This window comes from Triturus cristatus, chromosome 1_2 (genome assembly GCF_964204655.1).
Source record: "Triturus cristatus chromosome 1_2, aTriCri1.1, whole genome shotgun sequence".
Lineage (NCBI taxonomy): Eukaryota > Metazoa > Chordata > Amphibia > Caudata > Salamandridae > Triturus > Triturus cristatus.
In genome coordinates this window covers 343,260,884-343,287,811 of record NC_140580.1, presented here as the reverse complement: position 1 = coordinate 343,287,811, position 26,928 = coordinate 343,260,884, and the positions used below count along the sequence as shown (strand labels likewise).

The 26,928-nt window shown below is 39.6% G+C and overlaps 1 protein-coding gene across 1 annotated transcript in view; it reads right to left on the bottom strand.

Annotated features, from left to right (window-relative positions):
• The window catches only part of LOC146867294 (basic phospholipase A2-like), a 199,592-nt gene that overhangs the window by 16,412 nt on the left and 156,252 nt on the right, over positions 1-26,928 (bottom strand). The gene's annotated exons all lie outside the window — the stretch shown is intronic.

The following is a 26,928-nucleotide window of genomic DNA, read 5'->3' as shown; positions in this document are numbered from 1 at the left end:
TCAATGATAATAATGTCAATCTGAAGTTTACATCTAATATAAACGCAGAAAGAATTGAATTTCTTGATGTTGAGGCCATTATCAAAAATGAGCAAATCACTACAACACTGCATAGAAAAACTACAGCAGGTAACTCAACCCTCCATGCCTCTAGCAATCATCCTAAACATCTAGTACGAAGTATTCCGTTTGGGGAACTTTTACGTATTAAAAGAATCTGTAGCCATGAACAAGATTTAGAGCAATGCACCAATGAAGCTATTTCAAGATTCAGAGAGAGAGGCTATAATGAGGCTGTCCTACAAGAAGCACTGGCCAAAGTAAAACTGAAAAATCGTGAAGGTCTTTTAGAACCCACAATAGACAACACTGAAGCAACACACAATGATGATTCGGCACCACGACTGATCATCACATACAATCAGCAAGAGAGAAAGATCAAATCTATTGTAAAGCGCAACTGGCCCATCATCCTCACTGATGCGGTATTGGCACCCTTTGTTTCAGACAGTCCAACGATCACTTTTAGGAAAGGCACATCAATGAGGACACAATTGGTCAGAAACAGCCCAGAGATAAGTCTCAACAAAATGTGGTTACAACCCAAACAAGGTTTTTTTAAATGTTCAAGTTGCAGAGCTTGCAAATTTGGGATTAACACCACTAGCTATATGACCCCATTTGATGCTAAACCTAAGCAAATTATAGGCAACTACAATTGCAAAACTGAGTTTGCTGTGTATGTCCTGACATGCACATGTGGGTTCAGATATGTAGGCAGCACTAAGTTGCAGGTGCATGTCAGGATATTACAGCACATTCGAGCTATTGTTAATAATAATGATGCCTATCCTGTTGCAAGGCATTTTAAACAAACCCACAACAATGATCTTAAATGCCTAAATTATTTTGTCATTAGCTCAATACCCAAACCACGTAGAGGTGGTAATAGAGAACGCTCTCTACGACAAGTGGAATCACGTTTTATTATTGAGTTGGATAGCAAACATCCTAATGGACTCAATAATACAGAAGACCTTCATAACTTTTTGTAATCCACATCATGAAGGGTCATAAACTGATTTTTAGATATACTTGTAGGTTTAGTTCTAACTAACACCCTAATAACCCCTGGTATGATCTTGACCATGAAATTCCGCATCTGTCCACCAATGGATACGGTATGAAGAATACAATACCGTAGTCCATGTAATGTAGGCTGCTCATAGACCATCATAGTGTATATTTTCTAACAATTTTAGTAGGTGCTATGAGAAGATTTATAACATGACATATTATAGTTCAATGTCAGCTGCTATTCCCTCCATTTTTATCTATTCTCTTTTAGGTAAAACACTTTAATTCCACGCACTTATGCACACATTTTTTTAAACATATTAGCACATAGCACTTTAATAAAAATACAATGATTGTACCGATGGAGTCTAGCTTAACCCCTTCGGTGCTCATGACGGAACGGTTCCGTCATGAGCCACGGTTGAGCTGTGCTCATGACGGAACCGTTCCGTCATGACCACGCCCGCGCAAGATTCCGTCAGCACAGCGGCGGAATCTGCGCAGCATGGAAGGGGTTAATGCAATATACAGGGATTGGAAATTTTATCACTCATGAGTTAATAGACATCTTATCGGTTAAAGAATGCAGCATTTATGGGCATGTTTGTATGCAGCTAAGGTCTTTAGTGTTTTAAGCATTTATGCAGTAATAGGCTAGCACAAGCCACAATTTGGTTTGTGCAGGTAACAAATGAATTTGTTGATATATGTATTTATATATATTTATTTGTATTTATATATATTTATTCTAGGTTTTTATCAAATCCAGATTTTATAAACAAGTTTTAATTACATGTTTATACTTTTACAAACACAGACTATAGTAACGCTGCTAAGTAGATGTTGTCTTGGTTAACACAACAATTGTGTAATAAGTTTGCACTACTTTTATCTTTATGCCCACTCTTTGACATGTATTTAAACTAGTAAGATTAGCAATATGAGTATCAAATATAAAACAAATGTGTATATATCTCTGCTGCTGACTCACCCATCGCGGTGTAGGAAAGTATTTTCTTTATGTTTATCACAGGTGTTGAGCACTAAAAAGTATAAAAACAAATAACGGACTGCGTTTCCGCATGTGATCAAGGGCACTTTGTATGCTCGAAACGCGTCATAAGGCTTGGTGAAATAAATACGGTTTGAGCCATCATTCTTGGGTCCGTGACTCTTTGCTGTGGAAACAGACATCATGAAGGAGTCGTCTTGCTAATATATACATATATATATATATATATATATATATATATATATATATATATATATATATATATATATATATATATATATATATATATATACACATATATACATATATATATATATATATATATATATATATATATATATATATATATATATATATATATCAGTTATCCGATTATTTTTTCAAAATAATCACGCAGCACACCAAGGGATTCTTCAAAATGGGTCTCCTTTATTGCGACGGGACACCTGTCTACGCGTTTCGATAGTTTGATGCTACCTTGCTCACGACATAGTTTTTTCATTCACAATGGTTTAAAAACATTTTAGATAGTAAGAAGGGACTACTCAGATTTCATTCCACCTTTACTTTTTTTACGCCAAAGGTGGTGCCATCTTGGAATGGTTATTCCAATACGTGTGGTCTTAAGCAAGTGCTCCAAAACAAACATTTCACACAAAATTATCTTGGTTCAACAAACCCTTGTAAGTAATTAAATCTTAATTACTTTCTTTATAAGGTGCAAGTGCATATTACAACATTTCAAGGGAAGTCAAAAGTAATACAAATAAAGCGATATTCATGTTCCATTTTTACTACAGCCTACGTTTCCTTCACGTAACCGTTTTTTCATATTCATATGGTTACAAAGTGCAAGTGCTTATGTAAACCAATATTTATTCTAAAATTGCTACAAAGTGCAAGTGCTTATGTAAACAATCTTCGAATTCATAAAGTGCTAGTGCTTCAAGTCAACCCATCTTAACATTCTCATAAAATTCGGGAAACTATTCTTCAGTACTAGATAAAAAAGTACTTCATTATAAAGTGCTTATACTAATGTACATGTCCGCTTTAATTTTTTATTAAAAACCTGGAAAAACTACTTGTATTACTCCTTTGTGTCCCTCTTTCAACTTACTTTCAAAATATATTTAAGAAAAGAAAAATAAAATATACTCTGTATCCTAAATTGCCACAGAATTGTTTTTTTTTCCAATCTTAAAACAAAAAAATGAAAAGAAACCTGTGTTATCAGCACTTCATTTACTCGACAATTACTTATTCTTATTTACAGGAACCTTCAATTCTTAATTTCCCATGTATTTGCTTATCTTATAGGCAAGTGAACAGATCCTCATCTACATTCAATGCATGTGGTTCTTTACAGTCAAATTCCAGTATATAGTAGGTCTCCAATTTCCAGAGTTCTTTCTCCCTATCCCCGCCTCTTTTTTCTTTGGGATTTCTGCTATACAACTATACTGTAGACCTTCAGGATTGCTCTGATGGTATTTCTCGAAGTGTCTAGCAATAGGATACGTTCTATCCTTATTCACTATGGCTCTTCTATGCTGTAGAATATGTTTAAAAACCGGAAAAGTGGTACTGCCTACATAAATCTTCCTACAGGGACACTGTAGTCGATAGACCACATAACTGGATCTACAGGTTAGGTGTCCTTTAACCTTAATGGTTTTATCAAAAATAGTCATAAACTGTGTGCAATTCACTCCATGTTGACACGCCTTACATTTAAAACATTTAAAAAATCCCATTTTGCTTAACCAACTTAATTGTCCCAATTTCCTCTGTTCAGTGAACTCACTGCTGACTATTCTGTCCTTTAGTGACTTAGATTTACGAAATGTTATGTCTGGGTGTTTTTTTATCATCGGGCCTAATACAGAATCACATTTAATCAAGTGCCAGTGTTTATTCAGGATATTTCTAACCTCAACATGGCTTGTATTAAAAGTGGTTATAAACCTACAGTTATTTACGCCATCATTAGGAATTTCCTTTTTCTTACTTGTTTTGGAGGCTTCAAATAATGCTTTTTTCCTATCTATTTTCCTGGCTTTTAAAGTGGCCCTCTTGATTACATTAGATGAATACCCTCTTTGAACAAACCTTTCAGTCATCTCACCTTCGATATTCAAATATTCCTCCTCACTACTGCAAGCTCGACAAGCTCTGTAAAATTCTCCAAAAGGAATACTCCTGATAAGTGGGGCAGGGTGAGCACTATCTGCATAAAGAATTGTATTCCCTGCAGTAGACTTACGGAAAATTGTTGTCTCTAATTTTCCTTCACTTACTTTCACCCTGACATCTAAAAAGTCTATACGAGTTTTGCTATAATTGCCGGTGAATGCTAGATTAAGCATATTATCATTCAAATCTCTCATGAATTGCTTGACTTCAGTCTCCGTGCCCTGCCACAGCACGAAGACGTCGTCTATGAATCGTATCCACAGCAAGACATGTTCTAGCCAATGTTCCAATGTTGGCCCTTTGAGTACCTGCTCCTCCCACCAGCCCAGATGTAAATTAGCGTAGCTGGGGGCGAAGCAGGTACCAATCGCCGTCCCTCTCTCTTGTTGAAACAATTCATCACCAAACAAAAACATATTTTTGGTTAGACACCATTTCATCATTTCCAGCAGCATACAGTTATGCCTTGCAAATCTCAGGGGTCTCTGATTCAAATAAAATTCAGTAGCTTTGAGACCGTCCTCACGTCGTATGCTCGTGTACAGGGTTGTTATATCTAATGTTAATAACAACATACTTTTTTCTTCCCCTCTAACATCATATATATATTTCAAAAAATCAGTTGAATCCTTGATATATGAGGTTAGGGTCCTGACAATTGGGTTTAAAAAATAATCTACATATTTCGAGGTATTTTCAAATAAACTCCCACACGAGGAGATAATAGGTCTCCCTGGTGGTGTGATGGCATTTTTGTGTACTTTAGGCAACATATAAAACACAGGTAAAACAGGGTTATGTTGCTTTAAGAATTTATATTCGTCCCAGTTAATTAATTCTTCCTGTTTCCATTCATCCAACCTTTCATGGTATTGTTCTTTTACCAAATTAAAATCTGTCATTTCAATCCTCTTATAGCATTCAATGTTGTTTAATTGATTTAGGGCCTCCTTTTTATACAAATCTCACCCCCACAAAACAACATTTCCGCCTTTGTCTGACGGTTTTACTGTTACACCCCCATCTTTTTGTATTCTCTCCACTGTTCTTTGTATTTCTGCTTTCCGGGAGATACCTCCTTTTCTTTTCTTATTTCGGGTTACCGCCAGCTTACTGTACAGAGTTTTTAAATCTTTAGTAACATTGTCCGAAAATATGTCCACATTATCACGTGGCATCTGTGGTATATATTTGGAATTCAATCTATATGGGGTGTGATCACTATTCTTCAATTTGAATGAAATGTCAGTACTTGAGGCAGTTCCTTCAATAGGTATCTCATTGTGACTAGTTTCTTCTTCTTCGTATAGACCCAATAGGTTTTCTAAGACCGGTACATCCATTACTGTCAGGTGATTTGATTCATCAACTCCTTCGGGGGGACGAAACTTTTCTTATTTGCAAACATTTTAGCTAGTTTTAATTTACGCACATACTGATAGAGGTCCATTCTACTGTGTGGATAATTAAAATCATTGTCGTCACAGTATGAAAGTCCCAAGTTTAAAACACAATTCTCCTCTTCTGTCAGGGAAATTGTGCTTAAATTCATAATGGTTTTATTCAAGTTCATTTCCTTGTTACCTTTTTCATATTGGACCGCATTGAGCGTTTTGTTTGCTTTTCTTGTACTTCTTCTATATCCTTCTCCACCCCTTCTTTGCCTCCTCTTCCTCGGCCTCTTCCCCTTCCACGGCCTCTCGAGGGTTGGAAATCCGTTTGCAGTTCCAGCTGTAAAAAACGGAACTCATTCGTTACCCCCAATCGGTTATCTCTTGGATCTCTACGTCTCTCCTGTTCTTGTTCGGATCCAGTATCTGAACTTACTTCACTCAATTCACTTTGAGAAGCATCTTGCTGTCGTGATATTCCACTCTGGATTTGTTGCCTCCGAACTGAATCGAATTTTTTGGCAAAGGTATAGATGCGCCCTGTTTCATAATCAAGTCTATCTCGTGTAAACTTGGTGGCTTTCCTATCCTTTATACATTTCTCATATTTTTCTAATTTCAGTTTTAACTCACTTCGGAATTTTTCTATTTTTCCTTTTTCCACATGGCCATCCAATATTTTATTCAATTCCTTGATTCTCTCCAATACCTCTTCTCGTTCCAGTCCTGCGTACTTGACTAATATACGTATCATATTAGTTGAACTGGCGGCGCTATTCTCTGCCCATTCCCTTAGCATATCGACATGGGGATTCTCATAAATTGGTGTTGTCATTATTCTTAGCCCCCTCAGGACTCAACCTACTTGTAAATACTGGCAACGAAGCCACTTCCCACCAACGTGAGATTTCTCTTTTTTTGAGTTTTTCATATTCCTGTAACAGTTTCGATAGATCATTGTCTCCTGTTGTCGCTGGAACAATATTATCCGCTATACGCGGCAACGCGGTATCCTCAAAGAGCTTTTTGGCTTCTATCTCTCGTGCTAAACACTCCTCGTCACTCATAATCGATGCCCAATTGAAATCCCTTGCGGTAATATGCTGGACTTGTACTCACCCACAGTATTCTTTCGTAGGCGAGAGTCCAACTTTTTCTCGTTCGGCTCCTCAGCTTCCCGCACACTTGCCCAGCTTTTCCAAGCTCATTGGAGTCCTGATCCGGTAAAGTTCTCTCATTCACCGCAATCGTTTGACTGCAGCTTACAGGAAACCTCTCCCGGTCTTTGCTTCTCCGTATCGCTCCGTAGCACAATCGCGCCTCGGTCGATCAATCAGGGCGTGTTTCCGGGTTCCTATATATATATATATATATATATATATATATGATCAAGGCCGACTTTTTGGCCGAAACGCGTCATGGCAGGCAGTTGAGAGAAAATAAAAATAATTTTCTGTTGCCACCAAAAGGAGTTTGCCTCGTTCCTTTTCACCGCACTAGGAGCTTCAGGAATGATGGGTTTCAACATATATATATATATATATATATATATATATTCACTTAAAAAACCATAGGTTTCACACATGTTATAGTTAGCTGGACATTTCCCTCGTAAAAAACCAATGAAATTCCCCCGTTATAGTTAGTGCAGGCAACTATAACTCACGCGACCGCAATCCTCTGCTGATGGCGTCAGATATTACATAACTGTATTTAGACACTTATTTACCCATGTATTTTTCCATTAATCTTTAGCTATACATATATTACAATTATTTATTTTTCAGAAAGACACATATGTAATCAGTGATGTAATATCTGACGTCATCAGCAGAGGATTGCGGTCGCGTGAGTTATAGTTGCCTGCACTAACTATAACGGGGGAATTTCATTGTTTTTTTACGAGGGAAATGTCCAGCTAACTATAACATGTGTGAAACCTATGGTTTTTTAAGTGAATTTGCAAGGTTTTTTAAATGCTAATTCCTAACTATAACGTGTGTGAAACCTATGGTTTTTTAAGTGAATTTGTACGGTTTTTTAACTGCTAAGTTATGTATTTATAAAAAAAAAATCAGGTTTTTCACGGTGCGCGCACCTCACGCTTTTTCGAAAAAAAATAATTGTTTTTTCACCCTGGGGGGTCCTTCAGTGACCCCCTGACAAAGGCTAGGGGGTCAGGAACTGTCCACCCTGCCCCCTTTTCACGTTCTCCACCTTTGTTTTTCACTGCCTCAGACTGCGAGAGACAAAATGGCGGCCGACACTTCCTGATTTCGACCGATTCGAATGTTTACTGACATCTAACAGCCAATCAGAATTGCGCTCACGCACGGCAGCGTGCGCGTACAGTATGCTTACCATACGCGCACGGTGCGCGCTTATAGATATATATGTACATTTAACTGCAATTTTCTCAGGAACTACTGAACAGATTGACTCCAGATATCCAAAAGGCACATCCCTGACCTGAGGACTACCTCTATGCCAAATTTCACGTAATTCTGTTCAGCCGTTCGGGCTGTACCTTGGACAAAAGGTCCCTATGGAAAAATGCATGGGGAAAACGCGTTTTGGGACCCCCCTTTTTTCTCAGCCCCCGCTTCACGAATCCCCCCAGACTTTCAGGGTAGGAGCTGAGCGGAGCGCCCCACCTATTTTGAAAAATTCGCGAGGATTCGTCAACCGGCGCCAAAGTTATTCAAAATAGAATTTTCAGATTTCCTATGGAAACACGGTCCTAACTATAACTATCTACTGGCGACCGCCAGTAGATAATATATATATATATATATATATATATATATATATATATATATATATATATATATATTACCTACTGGCGGTCGCTAGTAGGTAGTTATAGTTAGGACCTATTATCCATAGGAAAGATGCAACATTCTATTCCCAATAACTTTTGCGCCGATTGACGAATCTTCGCAAAACTTTCAAAACTTTTGGCTAGCTCTGGTCTGCTTCTATCTTGAAAGTCTCGGGATGATTCGCGTAGCAGGGGCCAAGAAAAAGGGGGGTCGCAAAACGTGTTTTCCCCATGCAATTTCCCATAGGACCTTAACCCGCAGCTACAGCCCGAACTGCTGAACTGAATTAGACGAAATTTAGCAAAGAGGTAGTCCTCAGTTCAGACTTGTGCCTCTTGGTTAAATGGTGTAAATCCGTTCAGTAGTTCCTGAGAAAATCAAAAGTAAAATCACATATATATCTGGGCGGAGCCTAACCACACATCTCATCGTGAGATCTGATTGGCTGTCAGCACTTCATCCAAGAAGTGTTGGCAACCATTTTAGGACCAATATACATGATAGCACCTCATTAAAAAGCATTGCAGTTAATAGAAGGTTTTAAGACTTTAGTTACATTATAAATCATTTGTTGATGGTACCATACTCATTTTAGGAATTGTGGTGTGTTCTAAGGTGATTTTACCACGTGAAAAAGCCTTCTGCTGGGATATCATGAATCATGTTTGAGAGAAAACTATTTTCTCATGCTTTTCCCACAGAGGTTCGGAAGGTGATCTATAAGCTAAACTGAGAGCATATTTTCTGTAAATTCACATTATCTTTCTCAGTCATGTGAGAATGAAGTATGACATTCTCAGTACAACATGCACATCCAACAAGGGCAGAGACTGTCAGTTGATTCCTTTGTGTTCTACTGCAGCTTCCCAGAGTGTTTTAAAGAACAACTAGAGCGCTAACAGTCCTACTTATGTAAACGTATGGCACACCTGAAGCCATCTTGATTGGAATAAAGTGGTAACTCTTAAAACATTTAATTTAAAAAGGAACACAATGAGGGGGTTCATTTTGCCATAGAAAGTATGATTAGTGCTGCAGAAAGAAAAATTAAAGCACATTTTAGGTGACTTCTCAAATCCTACTTCTATTTCATAAAAAAATTCTGACATGCAGACTGAAACATGCACTTTCAATACCAGCAGCAGACTTCCCTGGTGAGCAGTAGCTTTACTACAGTGATCTAATGAGCAACTAGAGTGCTAACATTCTGAATTTATGGCAAATGTGTGACACATCTGAATGACTTCTTGATGGAATCAAAGTAAAAAACTGAAAGTATTTCCTACTGAGGAGACTGTAGTAAATAAGAAAATTAGGAACCTTCATAGAACAAATAAGTCTCCCAAGATGGACACCAGAGACAAAAGAGCCCAAATGTAGCACAAATATCACCCAGATGTAGCCCAAGTATAGCCCAATGGCAGAAAGTCCCAGAGTGTTCTTAAGAACAACTAGAGCGCTAACAGTCTTACTTATGACAAAAGTATGGCACACCTGAAGCCATCTTGATTGGAATAAAGTGGTAACACGTAAAACATTTAATTTGCAAAGTAACAAAATGAGGGGGTTCATTTTGCCATAGAAAGTATGATTAGTGCTGCAGAAAGAAAAATTAGGGCACATTTTGACTTCTCAAATGCTCTTCTATTTCATTAAAGAATTCTGACATGCAGACTGAAACATGCACTTTGAATACCAGCAGCAGACTATCCTGGTGAACAGTAGCTTTACTACAGTGATCTAATGAGCAACTAGAGTGCTAACATTCAGAATTTATGGCAAATGTGTGACACATCTGAATGCCTTCTTGATGGAACCAAGGTAAACAAGCATTGAAAATGCAATAGGTCTCGCCCTCGTTTAAGTTAAAGCAATTCTGTTTGTAATTAGGTGGCTTTTTAGCTTTGCTTTTATTAGTGTTTTTCAAACTTTCATGTACATAACATGCATATTTATGCATATATGTATATGTATATGTATGCATGCATTTATATGTGTATTTATATAGATATGCAGATTATATATATGTTTATAGTTATAGTTAGGACCGTGTTTCCATAGGAAATCTCAAAATTCTATTTTGAATAACTTTGGCGCCGGTTGACGAATCCTCACTAAATTTTTAAAACTAATGGGGCGCTCCGCTCAGCTCCTACCCTGAAAGTCTTGGGGTGATTCGTCAAGCGGGGGCCGAGAAAAAAGGGGTGTCCCAAAACGCGTTTTCCGGATGCATTTTGCCATAGGGACATTTAGTCGAAGGTACAGCCCGAACGGCTGAACAGAATTACTTGAAATTTGGCGGAGAGGTAGTCCTCAGCTCAGGGAAGTGCCTTTTGCATATCTGGTGTCAATCTGTTCAGTATTTCCTGAGAAAATTGCATTTAAAAGTACATAAATATCTATAGGCGCGCACTATAGGCGCGCACGATGCGTGCACGGTGCCGTGTGCGAGCGAAATTCTGATTGGTTGTTAGATGTCAGTAAACATTCGAATCGGTCGAAATCAGGAAGTGTCGGCCGCCATTTTGTCTGTCGCACTGAAAAGGAAAGGTGGAGAACGTGAAAAGGGGGCAGGGTAGGGAGTTCCTGACACCCTACCCTTTGTCAGGGGGTCACAGAAGGACCCCGAAGGGTGAAAAAAACATTTTTTTTTTTAATTGCGGGGTGCGCGCACGGTGAAAAACCCTTAATAAAAGAAAAAACCATATAAGAACGTGAAAAGGGGGCAGGGTAGAGAGTTTCTGACCCCCTAGCCTTTGTCAGGACCCCGAAGGGTGAGAAAAAACATTTTATTTTTTTTCCAAAAAATCGCGAGGTGCGCGCACAGTGCGCGCACGGTGAAAAACCCATTAAAAAAAACATTTAAAACTGTTTATAATTTTATAGAAGATATTAACTATACTGTTCAACTTTATCCAAATTAAAAAAAAAATACATAAAAAAAATAATACATACATAAATTAGCATTTAAAAAACCTTTGAAATTCACTAAAAAAACCATAGGTTTGACTCACGGTATAGTTAGGAATTAGCATTTAAAAAACCTTGCAAATTCACTTAAAAAACCATGGGTTTCACACACGTTATATAGTTAGGAATTAGCATTTAAAAAACCTTGCAAATTCACTTAAAAAACCATAGGTTTCACACATGTTATAGTTAGCTGGACATTTCACTCGTAAAAAACCAATGAAATTCCCCCGTTATAGTTAGTTCAGGTAACTATAACTCACGCGACCGCAATCCACTGCTGATGACGTCAGATATTACATCACTGATGACATATGTGTCTTTCTGTAAAATAAATATTTGTTATATATGTATAGCTAAAGGTTAATGGAAGAATAAATGAGTAAATAAGTGTCTAAATACAGTGATGTAATATCTGACGTCATCAGCAGTGGATTGCGGTCGCGTGAGTTATAGTTACCTGAACTAACTATAACGGGGGAATTTCATTGGTTTTTTACGATTGAAATGTCCAGCTAACTATAACATGTGTGAAACCTATGGTTTTTTAAGTGAATATATATATACACATACCATTGCTAAAAAAGGCTTCTCTAGACCCTCTATGCTCGGCTAACTATAGACCCATCTCGCTTTTACCATTTGCGATAAAAATTCTGGAGAGGTGGGTCACGAGAGCCTTGTCTAACTTCCTGGAAACAAACTTCTGTCTGGATGCTGCCCAATTTGGCTTCAGACCGGCCCACGGCACTGAGACCGCATTGGTCACCGTGTTGGACGATCTTCGAACGCGTGTCGACAGGGGTAAGTCAGCATTTTTAGTGCTGCTTGACATGTCGGCCGCGTTCGACACGGTGGACCATGAGGTTCTCTTGGGCCTTCTTCAAAACGTGGGAGTAAACGGTCTGGCTCTAAGTTGGTTAACATCTTATCTCTGCAACAGACAGCAAGCTGTGGCATTACCACCATTTCGATCAGCCATAAGACAGGTGAATTATGGTGTCCCCCAAGGGTCAGCGATCAGTCCGATTCTTTTTAATCTATATCTCCGACCCTTAATAGATTTGATCAAGTCATTCGGCATATCAGTCATCAACTATGCCGATGACACTCAATTGATTTTTTCATTTGAGGGGACTGAGACAGTCTCGAAGGACACCTTTCACCGTTGCATGACGGCCACAGCAGAATGGTTGCGAGCTAACTCCCTTCAATTTAATGGATCGAAAACGGAGGTACTCCATTGTTCCCTAGACCATTTTCCTCGCATGTTACCGGATGACTTTTGGCCAACCTTTATTCCGGGCTCAGTGGAAGCCGCAGAATCGGCTCGTAATTTAGGAGTCTTGTTTGAACCTAGTTTACAGCTGGACGCGTCCGTAAATAAGACTGCGGCGACCTGCATGGGCCTGCTCCGTACCCTACGTAAACTTCTACCAATATTCCCGCGGAGAGCCAGAGCAGAGATAGTGCGCAGTTCTATTCTCAGTAGGTTAGACTACTGCAACGCACTACTTTTGGGAGCTCCTAAGATCTTGATCCTAAAGTTGCAGAGGATCCAGAACATGGCTGCGAAATTGGCTCTATCTCGACCGCGCTCTGCTTCTTCATCTGCAGCTCTAGTTGATCTGCACTGGCTGCCGGTCCAGCAGAGGATTGCCTTCAAGGCGTCATGCCTTGTATTCAGGGCTCTGCATGGACTAGGACCAATTCCACTTCAAAATCTTTTTTCTTGGTACCGTGCTGCCAGACCTTTGAGATCCTCCTCGGCGTTCCTGGTGAGGATTCCCAGGATCAATAGAGTGAGGATGGGCGGCCGCGCTTTTAGTCATACAGCCGCCACACTATGGAATACTCTACCTCTGACATTGAGGAGTAGTCAAGATCTGCTCTCCTTTAGAATGGATCTTAAGACCTACCTGTTCCCTAGAGCAATGTAATACACCTTCCTGATGGTTAGACATGGTCTCAGCGCCAGGATACCCTTTTGGGTGACAGTTGCGCTTAACAAGCATTAAATACATAAATACATACATACATATATATACACATACATATATAAAAATGCATATGCATATATATGTGAATATGTGTGCATGTAGAGAGGTGTAGAGGTGTAGAGGTGTAGAGGTGTAGTGGTGGAGAGGTAGAGGTAGAGAGTAGTAGAGAGAGGTAGAGAGGTAGAGAGTAGAGGATGAGTAGTAGAGAGTAGTAGAGAGTAGTAGAGAGTAGTAGCAGAGAGTGATTTGTAGAGAGTAGTGGAGTGAGTAGAGTGAGTAGGAGAGAGTGAGTAGTAGAGAGTGAGTAGTAGAGAGTAGTAGAGAGTGGGTAGTAGAGAGTGAGTAGTAGAGAGTAGTAGAGAGTGAGTAGTAGAGTGAGTAGTAGAGAGGAGTAGAGAGTGAGTAGTAGAGAGTAGTAGAGAGTAAGTAGTAGAGAGTGAGTAGTAGAGAGTAGTAGAAAGTGAGTAGTAGAGAGTAGTAGAAAGTGAGTAGCAGAGAGAGAGTAGTAGAGAGTGCTAGATAGTGAGTAGTATAGTGAGTAGTAGAGAGTAGTAGAGAGAGCAGTAAAGAGTGAGAAGTAGAGAGTAGTACAGAGTGAGTAGTAGAGAGTGAGTAGTAGAGAGTGAGTAGTAGAGTGAGTGGTAGAGTGAGTAGTAGAGAGTAGTGGAGAGTAGTAGAGAGTAGTAGAGAGAGAGTAGTAGAGAGTAGTAGAGAGTGAGTAGCAGAGAGTAGTAGAGAGTGAGTAGTAGAGAAAGAGTAGTAGAGAGTGAGTAGTAGAGAGCAGTAGAGAGTGAGTATTAGAGAGTAGTAGAGCGTGAGTAGTAGAGAGGGAGTAGTAGAGAGAGTAGTAGGGAGTAGTAGAATAGTAGAGAGTGAGTAGTAGAGTGAGTAGTAGAGAGTAGTAGAGAGTGAGTAGTAGAGTGAGTAGTAGAGAGTAGTAGAGAGCGAGTAATAGAGAGCAAGTAGTAGAGAGTGTGTAGTAGAGAGTGAGTAGTAGAGAGTAGAGGGTGAGTAGTAGAGAGAGAGTAGTAGAGAGTGAGTAGTAGAGTGAGCAGTAGAGAGTGAGTAGTAGAGAGAGAGTAGTAGAGGGTAGTAGAGAGTGAGTAGTAGAGAGTGAGTGGTAGAGAGTAGTAGAGAGTAGTAGAGGGAGTAGTAGAGAGTAGTAGAGAGTGAGTAGTAGAGTAGTAGAGTAGTAGAGAGTGAGTAGTAGAGAGTGAGTAGTAGAGAGTAGTAGAGTAGTAGAGAGTGAGTAGTAGAGAGTAAGTAGTAGAGTGAGTAGTAGAGAGTAGTAGTAGAGAGTAGTAGAGAGTGAGTAGTAGAGAGTAGTAGCAAGTGAGTAGTAGAGAGTGAGTAGTAGAGAGAGAGTAGTAGAGAGTGAGTAGTAGAGAGTGAGTAGTAGAGAGTGAATAGTAGAGAGTAGTAGAGAGTGAGTAGTAGAGAGTGAGTTGTAGAGAGTAGTAGAGAGTGAGTAGTAGAGAGTGAGTAGTAGAGAGTGAGTAGTAGAGTAGTAGAGAGTAGTCAGTCAGTGTCAGTCTGTGTCAGTGAGTCAGTGTCATCCAGTCAGTCAGTGTCAGACAGTCAGTGTCAGTCAATCAGTGTCAGTCAGTGTCAGTCAGTCAATGTCAGTCAATCAGTGTCAGTCAGTCAGTGTCACTCAGTGTCAGTCAGTGTCAGTCAATCAGTTTCAGTCAGTGTCAGTCAGTCAGTCAGTGTCAGTCAGACAGTGTCAGTCAGTCAGTGTCAGTCAATCAGTGTCAGTCAATCAGTGTCAGTCAGTGTCAGTCAGTGTCAGTGTCAGTCAAACAGTGTCAGTCAGTGTCAATCAGTCAGTGTCAGTCGGTGTCAGCTAGAGCAGCTCTGCTGACCTAATTCTCTGGCTCTAAAGCAGCTCTGCTGACCTGGTTCTCTCCCTCTAAAGCAGCTCTGCTGACCTGGTTTCTCTGGCTCTAGAGCAACTCTGCTGACCTGGTTCTCTGGCTCTACAACAGCTCTGCTGACCTGGTTCTCTGGCTCTAAAGCAGCTCTGCTGACCTGGTTCTCTGGCTCTAGAGCAGCTCTGCTGACCTGGTCCCTTGGCTCTAAAGCAGCTCTGCTGACCTGGTTCTCTCCCTCTAAAGCAGCTCTGCTGACCTGGTTCTCTGCCTCTAGAGCAGCTCTGCTGACCTGATTCTCTGGCTCTAAAGCAGCTCTGCTGACCTGGTTCTATGGCTCTAAAGCAGCTCTGCTTACCTGGTTCTCTGGCTCTAAAGCAGCTCTGCTGACCTGGTTCTCTCCCTCTAAAGAGCTCTGCTGACCTGGTTCTCTGGCTCTAAAGCAGTTCTGCTGACCTGGTTCTCTGCCTCTAGAGCAGCTCTGCTGACCTGGTTCTATGGCTCTAAAGCAGCTCTGCTGACCTGGTTCTCTGGCTTTCGAGCAGCTCTGCTGACCTGGTTCTCTGGCTTTAGAGCAGCTCTGCTGACCTGGTTCTCTGGCTCTAAAGCAGTTCTGCTGACCTGGTTCTCTCCCTCTAAAGCAACTCTGCTGACCTGGTTCTCTCCTTCTAGAGCAGCTCTGCTGACCTGGTTCTCTGGCTCTAAAGCAGCTCTGCTGACCTGGTTCTATGGCTCTAAAGCAGCTCTGCTTACCTGGTTCTCTGGCTCTAAAGCAGCTCTGCTGACCTGGTTCTCTCCCTCTAAAGAGCTCTGCTGACCTGGTTCTCTGGCTCTAAAGCAGTTCTGCTGACCTGGTTCTCTGCCTCTAGAGCAGCTCTGCTGACCTGGTTCTATGGCTCTAAAGCAGCTCTGCTGACCTGGTTCTCTGGCTTTCGAGCAGCTCTGCTGACCTGGTTCTCTGGCTTTAGAGCAGCTCTGCTGACCTGGTTCTCTGGCTCTAAAGCAGTTCTGCTGACCTGGTTCTCTCCCTCTAAAGCAACTCTGCTGACCTGGTTCTCTCCTTCTAGAGCAGCTCTGCTGACCTGGTTCTCTGGCTCTAAAGCAGCTCTGCTGACCTGGTTCTATGGCTCTAAAGCAGCTCTGCTGACCTGGTTCTCTGGCTCTAAAGCAGCTCTGCTGACCTGGTTCTCTGGCTCTAAAGCAGCTCTGCTGACCTGGTTCTCTCCCTCTAAAGAGCTCTGCTGACCTGGTTCTCTGGCTCTAAAGCAGTTCTGCTGACCTGGTTCTCTGCCTCTAGAGCAGCTCTGCTGACCTGGTTCTATGGCTCTAAAGCAGCTCTGCTGACCTGGTTCTCTGGCTTTCGAGCAGCTCTGCTGACCTGGTTCTCTGGCTTTAGAGCAGCTCTGCTGACCTGGTTCTCTGGCTCTAAAGCAGTTCTGCTGACCTGGTTCTCTCCCTCTAAAGCAACTCTGCTGACCTGGTTCTCTCCTTCTAGAGCAGCTCTGCTGACCTGGTTCTCTGGCTCTAAAGCAGCTCTGCTGACCTGGTTCTATGGCTCTAAAGCAGCTCTGCTGACCTGGTTCTCTGGCTCTAAAGCAGCTCTGCTGACCTGGTTCTCTGGCTCTAAAGCAGCTCTGCTGACCTGGTTCTCTCCCTCTAAAGAGCTCTGCTGACCTGGTTCTCTGGCTCTAAAGCAGTTCTGCTGACCTGGTTCTCTGCCTCTAGAGCAGCTCTGCTGACCTGGTTCTATGGCTCTAAAGCAGCTCTGCTGACCTGGTTCTCTGGCTTTCGAGCAGCTCTGCTGACCTGGTTCTCTGGCTTTAGAGCAGCTCTGCTGACCTGGTTCTCTGGCTCTAAAGCAGTTCTGCTGACCTGGTTCTCTCCCTCTAAAGCAACTCTGCTGACCTGGTTCTCTCCTTCTAGAGCAGCTCTGCTGACCTGGTTCTCTGGCTCTAAAGCAGCTCTGCTGACCTGGTTCTATGGCTCTAAAGCAGCTCTGCTGACCTGGTTCTCTGGCTCTAAAGCAGCTCTGCTGACCTGGTTCTCTGGCTCTAAAGCAGCTCTGCTGACCTGGTTCTCTCCCTCTAAAGAGCTCTGCTGACCTGGTTCTCTGGCTCTAAAGCAGTTCTGCTGACCTGGTTCTCTGCCTCTAGAGCAGCTCTGCTGACCTGGTTCTATGGCTCTAAAGCAGCTCTGCTTACCTGGTTCTCTGGCTTTAGAGCAGCTCTGCTGACCTGGTTCTCTGGCTCTAAAGCAGTTCTGCTGGCCTGGTGGTTCTCTCCCTCTAAAGCAGCTCTGCTGACCTGGTTTCTCTGGATCTACAGCAGCTCTGCTGACCTGGTTCTCGGCCTCTAGAGCAGCTCTGCTGACCTGGGTCTCTGGCTCTAGAGCAGCACTGCTGACCTGGTTCTCGGCCTCTAGAGCAGCTCTGCTGACCTGGGTCTCTAGCTCTAGAGCAGCTCTGCTGACCTGCTTCTTTGGCTCTAGAGCAGCTCTGCTGACCTGGTTCTCTGGCTCTACAATGGCTCTGCTGACCTGGTTTTTCTGGCTCTACAGCAGCTCTGCTGACCTGGTTCTCTGTGGTCACGATGTACGCACCTGACTTCTCAAAAATATATTTAAAATTAATGTAAGTTTATTATAAGTACAAATCTATTCTTTTTATGAATATCTTAGATAATATCTTGCCCTAATATGTATATTAAAGACACATACATATCATTTTGGAACATAAATTATTTTTGCGGGAGTCGCGCACCCAGCGCGCCCCAGCATGTATATGACATCACACGGGACCCGCCACCGCGCAAGCATAATGCGCTTGTGTCGCGAATGCGTGGGAGCAGGAGTCGCGGATTGGTCACATACCAATCGCGCACATCACATAATATTAAATGTATATGATGTAACTGAAAAACACGCAGCCGTCGCACACCGTACGCGGATCCTTCACAACTTTTCTAAAATGGTGGCTAGAATCCATGCACCCACCGTGATGTGTACGCTGTAAGTGCGCGACTCCGAAAAAAATTGGTAACATTTTTTTTAAAAAGAAAATAATATAAATATATCAAAATAAAAAATGAAAACAAAAAAATTAATCAATATTTCAGTTTGAATGTTTTTAAAAATTTAATTTTTGCAATTTTCAGAAAAATATATAATGTTATTTAATGAATAAAATATTTATAAATAAACAGTTAAAAAACTATAGAAAATCAGTACAAAAAAAGAGGTATAACTACTATCACACTTAAAAATTAGCATTTAAAAAAGCTTTGAAATTCACTGAGAAAAACCATAGGTTTCAGAGACGTTATAGTTAGAAAATTAGCATTTAAAAAAGCTTTGAAATTCACTGAAAAAACCATAGGTTTCAGAGACGTTATAGTTAGAAATTAGCATTTAAAAAACCTTAGAAATTCACAGGAGTGTTATAGTTAGCTGGCCATTTCACTCGTACAAAAGCATAGAAATTCCTCCGTTATAGTTAGTTCTTCTAACTATAACTCGCGCGCCCGCAATGCACTGCTGATGATGTCACATATTGCATCATTCATGACATGGTCAGTGACATCACTGATGATATCACTGATGACATCTCAAATGACATTATCCACATGACAATCTGATACACCTCATCTTACACTAGTATAACCTTTCATCACTCACTGTAAAATAGAGTACCATATTTGAAACCATTGACACACCAATACCAGTCACTACATACCCACTCACTGATTCCTAAGTCTACACACAACTACCCATTCAACAACAGAATCACTTATACATGCAGTCACTAATTAATAGAACACTATCAAATGCACTTATACACATATATAGACATTGACACATCAGCTGTCATCTTAGTCGGTTATGCAGTCATCCTACTCACTCATGAAAAAAATTAATCACTCTTACATTTACTCACCCACACAATTATCCAACAACACCTCATTTATTCAAACACATAGTAACTCATAGTTAATATGTTAAAAAATCACCATTACAATTATACACTCATTCATATAGTTACTCTCACAATCACTGACTCTTACACATACTTATTTATATCACCAACTCTCACATACAATGCCTTTTATTTTTTTACTTTGTTGAAGATGTACAACTAAAACATATATTCGCTCACCAACACATAAATAAATACACTCAATCACCCAAACAACTGTTTCCACATGCACTCTTAAACCTATACACCTAGTCAATCAACCATTCACACATCTATGCATAGAGTTACATAAACCCCATCCAACCACACACAAACTCAGTGTCTCATACAAATACTCACCCAACTAATCAATAACTAATATACATACTCATGTAGTTAGTGACCAACTGATGCAGCATGTTATACAACAACAGAGACAGTGATGCACACATTCACATAGTTTAGTTACTAATCCATGTATTAAGTGAGAAACTTAAACAGACAGTCAGACAGCTACTAAATCCTCCATCCAGACAGTTATATATCCACTCAATCTTCAATACAGTTTGGTATATATATAATACATATTTAAATTTCAAACTAAACCACATTCACTGGATGATGTCATCAGTGATGTCATCAGTGATGTCATTTGAGATGTCATCAGTGATGTCATCAGTGATGTCACTGACCATGTCATGAATGATGGAATATGTGACATCATCAGCAGTGCATTGCGGGCACGCGAGTTATAGTTAGCGGAACTAACTATAACGGAGGAATTTCTATGGTTTTGTACGAGTGAAATGGCCAGCTAACTATAACACCCCTGAAACCTATGTTTTTTTCTGTGAATATATATGTATATATACCCACACTATCTACTGACATTTGCCAGTTTGTATAGTTAGGACCTAGTTTCCATTGGAAAAGCATTTTTTGTTTTGCTAATAACTTTGGTGCCGTTTGGCGAATCCTCAACACATTTTTAAACAAGTGTGCCAGTTACTTTAGCTGCTGTTTAGAAAGTTTTGCGGTGATCCATCAAGTGAGGGGCCAAGAAAACGGGGGGGCCCAAACACATTTTCCCTTTGCAATTTTGCATAGTGATTTTAGACATGACTACAGCCCAAACGCGGAACGGAATTCCACCAATTTCGGTAGAAAGCTACACCGTGGCCCAGAAAGAGTGCTTTTTGTAATTTTGGGTAAATCAGTTTAGTAGTTTAGGGTTATTAAAGTAAAACATTTATGTATATCTAGAGACATAGATCGGCAGTGAATTCGCTGATCCACGATCATTAGCAAAGCTTTGATTGACTCGCTGGAACCTGAGAGAAAAGTTGCAGCTGCCATTTTGTGAAGAGGGGCACAGTTCCCAGGGGAGAAAATAAAATATAAAAGGGATATATTGAGGCAGGGTAGTGGTACCCTGAACCCATGGGACTCCTCGGGGGTTCTCTGAGTGGCCCCTTCATGGGCAAGAAATTGTCCGAAAATGTTCTTTTTAGCAATCCGCGCCCTGAGGTAACTATAATTTGTGCCCTCGCAATGCACTGATAATTACCCGGCAAATTACATCAGTCATGACATCTTCTATGACATTATTGATATTAGCACTGCAACATTTGCAGTAAAATTATTGGTGCTAAAACTATGTATGGCGGGGGCTTGTTACTTTAGGGAATGAGTTACAATTACTTGAGATAAGCATAACTATAACTGCTATATTTCTCTGCTTTTGTGTGTGTAAAATCTGATCCTAACTTTAACATTCCTGTAACCTTTGGTTTTTTTCAGTGAATATAATATCCACTTTCTCCATCGCACACACACACGCACAGCCCCCCACACACATACACGCACACACGCACACACACACACATGCGTACACACATGTATATTGTAGTGTTAACATTATATGTGAACTATAAATGTCTATGTTTTAATAATCTCCTCCCTTTTTCAAAACTACTCATATGCAATAATTCATGACAGTGCAAGGCAGTGTGACCTCCTTCTGTTTCTTTTTATGGTACCATGGGAATAGTTAAGCAGAGAGTAAGAGGGGCTTGTACCACTTTATGAAATAAGTTTGTGATACAGCACCTGGACTTCAGTAGCACATGTACATGGAACAAACAAGAGCAATATAAAGACTACTTGGTTTGAACAACAGCCTTAACCCAAAGCTATGTCTCTGACCACTTAGGGCCACTTTTCGTTGTTGGGCGGAAGGCCATCTGACAGCTCATCGGTGGCGGTCCCCCTTACATATGAGGCATCAGTCCGACCGCCGCATTAGGATACAGACAGTCTAACCAATGCCTGCGGGGGGAATCCACTCTGCCTCCGACAGGCTCAGGGAGCACTTCGGGGTGGAGGGCGGATCATAATCTCCAAAATGGAGGAGGTGCCTGCTCAGTCACCGTCGTGGGGCTTACGATGCACATTTACAACAGCCTTTCTATGGTGGTCTGACTGTCATAGAAAGGCTGTTGGAAATTGACTTTGGATCCTCCTGCGGCCTTTGCTATGAGGGGGGCACCAGTGGTGTCCCCCTAAACATCCATGCAACGTGTGGCAGGCACCACATGGTGGCTGCCTCACGGTGCACGGATGTTCAAAAAGTGTCAATATCCTATTGCGTCTTGTGCTTGTGTAATATATTTGAAGGAAGGTGTGTAATGAATGGTTCTGTCTACCCTTTAGGAGTGTCTTAGTTGATAAACTGATTTGTTGTGATTTCCAGCAAATTACACTAATTTTGAACAATGCATCCAATTTGCCCTTTAGAGCATGGTGGTATGTTGTTTATTGTAATTACAAACGAGACAAAATGTATATATCACCACTATCATTAGCTATTACGAGAGAAATTATACTGTTACAGTTATTACATTTTGTAAATGATTCCTCATATTCTTTTTTCTTAAAACAGATTCAAAGTATATGGTTTATCAATTCATTTAGTAGATTTTAATTTTTATACTATATTACATATTTTAATATATTTCTGTGAGGTTCGCCATTTCTATATCCAGTTTTGTTTTTTGGATAATCCTATAGAATATTTATTATATATTGATACAAGAAAGTTACAATTTTCAACTTTACTATTTTTTCCCCAATTTCCTTTTTATTTCTTACATTTTATAAAAATTCCTCAAAGCTTACCTTTTCCTAATATCGGTATGCCACTCTTATACAACTTATTGTAAATAGCAAGAAGCAGAAGCTGAAACGCATTGTTTCTTTTACACCAAGAAACCTGCATACTGGGCATGGAGTGCCAGGTGTTTCTCCTTAAAAACTGGAGACTGTGTTTAGCAAATTGCTGGCGGCTACCACAAACCACCACAAGCACCGGCGCCGCAAGGGTGGATGTGATCAGAGTGTTGGTGGCATTATCTTTCACATATTATTTATTTAGGTACAATTACTGTCTTATATTGTGATATATTTGGCATGTCAAAGACTAAACTGTTCCTACTATAAATAAAGGCTTCATACTTGATTACACCTAGTTTTTAGTTTAGCTTTGCTATGTTAAGAGGAAGAGCGAATGTGAATTTGAAAGAACTCAAAGAGGTACAGACATATTTAGTTTGTGCAAATCTTCCCTTTGGATTCACTGTGTGAGTGCACTCCATTCAGTAGCAGTTTCTTAAAAACTCAGGCCCTCTTTAGAATTCTGGGAAAATCATGATGTTATGAATATGTATTGCAACTAAAATATGAAATAAGTTTGACAACATTTTTATCCAGTGCTTAATTTGAGCAGGGGGTTTCCGGTGCATGGCACCACCACTTAAGTGTCACTCTGCCACTGGGAAACCTTTGGTAGCCATGCGCTTTACAAATGCAGAATCATTCATTCATATGATAGCTGCCATTTGCAGCTATTTTTGTGTAATTTAAAGATGAGTAGAACAACAGCTGTTTATTAATTAAAAATACATTAAAAACAACTAATACCTGCATCCCAAGCCATTCTTATAGCTTTGGGGGTCTCGAACAGTCTGAATTGTCACTCTTATACCAGAGAGTGATGGTTAGCAGCTGTGTAGGTACTCTCATTGGCGGCTTTGGCAGTGGAAATGGGTGGTGCAAGCTGAAAGGGCCCAGGCACTTATTATTTGACAAATTAAGCACTGATTTCAACACTGCTTTTGGTGCTTTTTTCCACAATGCTAACTAGAACCGCATTTTACTGGTAGTAATGGGACACCGATTTTCTGTCTCATGTGGTAGCACTAGTAATTCACTGATAAAATCAAGCCCACCAAGCAAGCGGTCTTATGCTTTACTCTAAATTTGTGTTTACAGGAAATATGTGTGGAAATAAAGTCAAGCAAGTATGAAGACAGTGAGATCTGGAAATGGATAGCACCAATAAACGGATAGGGACTAATTAGGACAGGAAATACAAAATGACATTCTAAACTGCAAGATGAGGGATTGCTGCTGACATCTTTGTAATCTGTGAGTCATGTGATCTAGTGCGGGAAGGGCCAACTCCGTAGAAAGCTAAAAATGAGAGCCTCCCCCCTCCTTTATAGTAGGACTTCTAAACATCGTTTAAGAACTTTGCCCAATGTTTGTAGGACTTGAGATAATTACTAAATATATCCCAGCCACAGATTTTATGCATTTTCCTTGAGGTATGTAGGACTAGTGTTAGTCTAGTAAATGTGACCTTCCCCAATTATCTACACTCTCCCCAATGTTAGAGGGATGAGAGTTAGAATGCTAAATCTGATACCTCCAAATACAAACACTTATCTCATTTTTCGCAAGGTTTGTGTTAGAATAGCACATTTGACACTTGCAAATATTACCACTTTCCCTATTGTTTGTGGAGCTGGGGTTAGAATGGGAAACTTGTCTTGCCCCAAATATAGGACCTTTCCAAACACTAGTGATACTGAAGTTACAATAGTAAATGTTGCTCCCTCACATATATGTGCTTTCCTTAATGCTTGTTACGAACAGGGTTATAACAATAAATGTAACCTCCCATTCGAAGTATATTTTATTTTTAAAATGTTCAAGATTGTAAAAATATTTCATAATTCAGGATATGTTTAGACTTCATTTTGGCTTCTTTTATTGATCCATGAACTTGTGACCTGTTTGCTCAGTGCAGTGTTCTATGATCTGTTTCTATGGTAACAGGCAGAAGGCAGATTGGGGGAAGGGTTGAAATGTATTTCATTTGGAAAGGGTTGAAATGTTTACCCAATAGAAATGTGTGTTTGCTTTTGAATTTATGTGTGAAGGATTGTGATTTGAAGTTTACATGTATATGTGTGGAAAATGAAAGGGAATCTTTGCCATTCTTTGTTTTTGCTGAGAGGTGCACAGTGCAGAGATTCTGTATAAGAAAATCTGGTGTGTGACTGATATTTGGTGTGTGAGTCGCGTACCTGTCGCATTGCGATCGTGCACTAAACACGTACCCAACGCATACCATGCGCGGATGCTAACACGTAGGGATCGAGAACGGTGCGCATAGGGTGCGCGGATCCAAAAACATGGAAAAAAATATATAAAATAAAGTTTTGAACATATAGTTAAAGAAATATTTTTAAAAATATAATAAAATATGTTTGAAAAACCCAATATAAACAATTTTTTTTAATTTTTAAAAGAATTAATTAAAAAAATAAATTAAAAAAATGGTGATAAAAGAATTTCAAAAAAACACAATTAATGAAATTGACATACTGAATTTGAAAAATATAGAAATCCAATGAAAATCATTAAACATGATATCTTTAGAGATAAGTTATAGATAGGAATTAGCATTTAAAAAACCTTTGAAATTCACTGAAAAAACCATAGGTTTCATGCACGTTATAGTTAGGAATTGGCATTTAAAAAACCTATGAAATTCACTGAAAAAACCAAAGGTTTCAGGAGCGTTATAGTTAGGAATTGGCATTTAAAAAACCTTAGAAATTCACAGCAAAAACCATAGGTTTCAGGGGTGTTATAGTTAGCTGGACATTTGACTCGTACAAAACCATAGAAATTCCTCCGTTATAGTTAGTTCTGCTAACTATAACTCGTGCGCCTGCAATGCACTGCTGATAATGTCACATATTACATCGTTCATGACATGGTCAGTGACATCACTGATGACATCACTGATGACATCTCAAATGACATCACTGATGACATCATCCAGTGAATGTGGTTAAGTTTGAAATTTAAATATGTATTATAGATATACCAATCTGTATTGAAGATTGAGTGGATATATAACTGTCTGGATGGAGGATTTAGTAGCTGTCTGACTGTCTGTTTAAGTGAGTAATTAAAAGTGTCTCACTTAATATATGGATTAGTAACTAAACTATGTGAATGTGTGCATCACTGTCTCTGCTGTTGTATAACATGCTGCATCAGTTGGTCACTAACTACACGAGTGTGTATATTAGTTATTGATTAGTTGGGTGAGTATTTGTATGGGACACTGAGTTTGTGTGTGGTTGAATGGGGTGAGTGTAACTCTATGCATAGATGTGTGAATGGTTGATTGACTAGGTGTATAGGTTTAAGAGTGCATGTGGAAACAGTTGTTTGGGTGACTGAGTGTATTTATTTGTGTGTTGGTGAGCGAATATATGTTTTAGTTGTACATCTTCAACAAAGTAAAAAAATAAAAGGCATTGTATGTGAGAGTTGTTGTATATAAATAAGTATATATAAGAGTCAGTGATTGTGAGAGTAACTATATGAATGAGTGTATAATTGTAATGGTGATTTTTTAACATATTAACTATGAGTTACTATGTGTTTGAATAAATAAGGTGTTCTGTGTATAATTGTGTAAGTGAGTAAATGTAAGTTTGATTAATTTTTTTCATGAGTGAGTAGGATGACTGCATAACCGACTAAGATGACTGCTGATGTGTCAATGTCTATATATGTGTATAAGTGCATTTGATAGTGTTCTATTAATTAGTGACTGCATGTATAAGTGATTCTGTTGTTGAATGGGTAGTTGTGTGTGTAGACTTAAGAATCAGTGAGTGGGTATGTAGTAACTGGTATTGGTGTGTCAATGGTTTCAAATATGGTACTCTATATTTTACAGTGAGTGATGAAAGGTTATACTAGTGTATGATGAGGTGTATCAGATTGTCATGTGAATGATGTCATCAGTGATGTCATCAGTGATGTCATTTGAGATGTCATCAGTGATGTCACTGACCATGTCATGAATGATGCAATATGTGACATCATCATCAGTGTTTTGCGGGCCCGCAAGTTATAGTTAGCAGAACTAACTATAACGGAGGAATTTCTATGGTTTTGTACGAGTGAAATGTCCAGCTAACTATACCCCTGAAACCTATGGATTTTTCTGTGAATATATATATATATATATATATATATATATATATATATATATATGCACATACATACATACATATATATATATATATAATGCTTGTGTTATGAATTAAAAAATGCTAACTTTTCATATGTATTAAATGATTGTCTAATGAATCAATGTTGGGTAACGGCTTGAGATTTTTGCTATAAAATATAGGTTTGATAAAAATAAATAGTTTTTCATTTTTCATATTTCTTTCACACATAATTATTTTTATAAAAAAATTACTTTA